The following is a 4,375-nucleotide window of genomic DNA, read 5'->3' as shown; positions in this document are numbered from 1 at the left end:
ATGGTGTCATAGAAAAATGAGTCATGGAAATGACATATACGTTTTGGGTATTTGCATTTAGATGGACTAAAACTCTTGCTATCAAAGAACATGGTTCATGGATTGCCCACCATTGTAGAACCTAATAAGGTTTGTGAGATATGCACAATTGGGAAGCAAGCTAGACTTCCGTTCCAAAAGAGATTCTGATGGAGAGCGAAAGCGCCATTGGAATCGGTACACACAGATATTTGTGGACCATTGGAACCAGTCTCTATGGGAGGTAATCGTTATTTTATCAGCTTTATTGATGATTATAGCAGGAAAATGTGGGTATATATGCTGAAATAGAAATCAGCTGCATTTGCCATTCACACATTTTAAGGTTCGAGTAGAGCTAGAAAGCGGACAAAAGTTAAAAACTCTTAATTAGGTCTAATTGAGTAGGTGAATACACCTCCAATATGTTCAATAAGTTCTGTAGAAATACTGGAATTCGACAATAATTTACAGCCTCCTATACATCACAACAAAATTGAATTGCCGAAAGGAAGAATTGGAAAATTCTAGACATGACACGAAGCATCTTGAAAGAAAGAGGATTACCGAAGAAATTTTGGGCAGAAGTTGTTGCATGGACAACTTATATTCTAAATCGTTATCCTACAAAAAGTGTGAAGAATATGACTCAACAAGAAGCATGGAGTGGTGAGAAGCCAAATATTGGACATTTTCGAGTGTTTGGGTGCATAACATATGCTCAAATACCCAAGGCAAAGAGAAAAGAAGTTAGATGATCATGGTGAAAAATGTATCTTCATTGGATATAGTTCACAATCAAAAGCTTACAAGCTCTACAATCCAATCACTAGAATATTGATTGAGAGTAGAGATGTAATATTTAGTAAAAGACAATCATGGAAATGGGACAATCAAGAAAAAGAAAAAGAAAGAGAAAAAAATGTATTTGAAGAATACAACAATAACAATACTATATAGACGAGTTTCGAAAATAATCAACCTATGACACCTTCGCAACAGAGAAACAACAATGAGCCAAGTTCAGCTACATCTGAATGATCAACCTCATTGTCAAGAAGACATGTTAAGATGAGAAGTCTCAGAGACATCTATAAAAATAAACTGAAGTGGAAGAAGTTGATTTATTTTTCTTATATGCAGACCATGAACCCATCAACTTTGAAGAAGCAATTAGAGAAAAAAATAGAGATCTGCTATGAAAGAGGAGATCTACTCAATAGAGAAAAATGATACATGCGAGTTGGCTACATTACCAAAGGGTCATAAGGCTATTGGTGTAAAATGGTTTTATAAGATTAAAAGAGCTGCTGATGGAAGCATTGGTAGATACAAGGCAAGACTTGTAGCAAAAGGTTATAAGAAAAAATATGGAGTTGATTATGATGAAGTATATATGTGCTTTTGTAGCTCCCTTAGATACAGTGAGATTGTTGATTTCACTTGCAGCGCATCATAAGTGGAAGATATACCAAGTTGATGGTAGATCTGCATTTCTAAATGGCATCCTGGAGGAAGAAGTATACATAGAACAAGCAGAAGGTTTTATTATAAAGGGAAAAGAAGATAAAGTGCTCCGTTTGAAAAAGGCATTTTATGGTTTAAAGCAAGCTCCTCATACATGGAATGCACGCAGTGATGGTTATTTGATACAAAATGGTTTTACCAAATGCCCGTACGAAAATGTTGTCTACGTGAAGAAAAATGGTGATTATATTATTATGGTGAGTTTATATGTTGATGATTTATTGTTCACTGGGAACAACAAAAGCATGTTTGAAGATTTCAAAGCGGCAATGTTCAAATAATTTGAAATGACTGATTGTGGATTGATGAATTTCTTTCTTGGAATTGAAGCTAGTAAAACAAAGTGAAGATGGGATATTCATTTCACAGAAGCAATATGCCAAGGAGATTATTGAGAAGGTTAAAATAGAGTCATGCAAACCCACAAGTACTCCCGTTGCAACCGGATTGAAGTTAAAAAAAGTTGGAGAAGGGAGATTAATTGATCCAACTTTGTACAAGAGTTTAGTTGGAAGTTTGAGATACTTAACCATAACCAGGCTTGATATTGTATATGGAGTCGAACTTGACAGTAGATACATGGAGACACCTACAGATTCTCATTGGTACCCTGCAAAGAGAATTAATTGTTAGGTATATTAAAGGTACCTTAGGATATGGGATGTTTTACTGTTATGTAGATAATGCAACATTGTTCGGCTACTCCGGTACTGACTGGGCCGGAAATCAAGGCGAAAGAAAAAGTACAATTGGGTATGCTTTTTACCTAGGTGAAACCGCTTTCACTTGGAGTTCTAAAAAATAACCAGTTGTAACATTGTCAAGTTGCGAAGCAGAACATATAGCATCGTCATCTGTCGCATATGAAGGGTTTGAAGGAAATAATGCCCTTGGTCCAAGTTTGCATTTATGCATTTAATGCTAAGTCTAATAAATGCGGTTCAGTAATAATTAAACAAGTTAATAATTCAGTGAGATCAAGTGAACTGAATGCCTAGCTAGAGGCCGCTTCAGTTCAAGTGGAATTAATAATATTAATCCACATCTTACTCTTGACTGAACCCGTAGGATCACACAAATAGTACGTGAACGGATCAAGTATTTAATTGAATATATTATTCATTCAGTACTCTATTTATGATCATTCTTAAATGACGGATCTCGGTTCCAGTGGGAGCTGAAATCGTCAAAAGGCAAAGTAAAGAATACTCCAAAAATGAAGATGTTGCCGGAAACGGAAATATGGTTCATGAAGGAAATATAAGTATTGTCCAAGTCGTAGATGTTGCCGGAAACGGAAACATGCTTCGTATCGGAAAATATTATCGAAAATAGAAATAATACCGGAGTCGGAAATATTGCAGGAAACGTAAATATTTGTTCGAAATGTAAATAAATTCTGGAATCAAAAAACGAATCGGAAACACGACGAGCGACAGGCCGGCAAGGGAGCCGACTCATCACTCGACGAACAAAGGCCGCACGCCAGCGCTAGGCACAAGGCCTAGCGCCAACGCCAAGCACAAAGGCCCGGCGCCAGCGCTGGACCATGCGCCCAGCTAGGCGTTGGCTTTGTGCGATGGGGCAGTGACAAGCTTCGTGCAATGGGCCACGACAAGCAGCAGCGAGCAGTAGGCCTAAGGCCACAGCGAGGCTCGCTTGGGCCTGGCCAGGTGTGCGCGCGAGCGGGCCTTCATTGCTGCGTTGGTGCCGTTCATCTTGTGCACCAAGTCTTGAATGATTACTTAGGTGCCAAGTAACTTGGACCTAAAGTATTGTTTTCCTACTTCTACTAGAATTAGATAGTTAGGATTAGATTCAAACACCAGGTGTTTTATTAATCCAATAATTTTAATTAATTGTAATCCCGATAGGATTAGTAATTGGTTTCCTAGTAGAACTCTAAGTCTCTATTTCCTACTCTATAAATATGTGATTAGTGTTCACAATTTATACAACAACCCATATCATACTCTTTACTTAGATTGTGTTCAAGGGAGAAAATAGCTTATAGCCTAGCCCGAGTGCATAAAACCTTAGTGAATATCCTAGTTGGTTGGAGCTCTAAAGACTTGTTCTTGTTCGGTTCGGGAGCAGCTAAGGAAGGCACGCATCACATTGTATGCAACCTAAATTATGTTAATTGACTATGTGGCACTTAATTTGGATTACTGGCTTTATGGTTTTTCCGCATGAATTATATTGTTTACATTGTTCATAACCTTATAGTGGTATCAAGAGCCTCTAATTAATTCCATTATCAATTATAGTTAACATGGATTAAATTTTTAAAATTTGCAATGAATCAAAGGAGTGATTAATTTTGTGATTGTAATAGATTGCAAATTCGTGCGAGTATTTGATTATATGTTCGCAGGATTTTCGGCAGTTTTTTCAATAATGGTCGAAATCTTATGTTTTTAGAGTGAATTTCGCATGTAAATGACGTTTTAAAAATTTGACAAAAATCAAAGATTTGGTGCCGAACCCAGAATTCCCAAATTTGAAGCCTAACTATGACTTTTGGGAGGTTTTTAGTTTTTCGAATGCAAAAATTTGTAATTTTTAGGCAAATTTGCTAAAAATGACATTTTATAACCCAAATTTTGCGAGAAAGGACCTTATATAATTTTTTTTGTGAAATCACACCTTAATGTAAGTTTTTTTTTGCGAGAAAGGACCTTATATAATTTTTTTTTGCGAATTCGTACCTTAATGTAATTTTTTTTTGCGAAAGACAACCAAAAGTTGTTTTTCCGGCATTAACTGGACTTTTTCGGGCATTGACTTGCACATGAGAAGCACGTGTGGCTTTATTTTGCTAACCACA

This window comes from Spinacia oleracea, chromosome 4, assembly GCF_020520425.1.
Source record: "Spinacia oleracea cultivar Varoflay chromosome 4, BTI_SOV_V1, whole genome shotgun sequence".
NCBI classification, from domain to species: Eukaryota; Viridiplantae; Streptophyta; class Magnoliopsida; order Caryophyllales; family Amaranthaceae; genus Spinacia; species Spinacia oleracea.
This window is presented reverse-complemented; position numbering follows the sequence as displayed.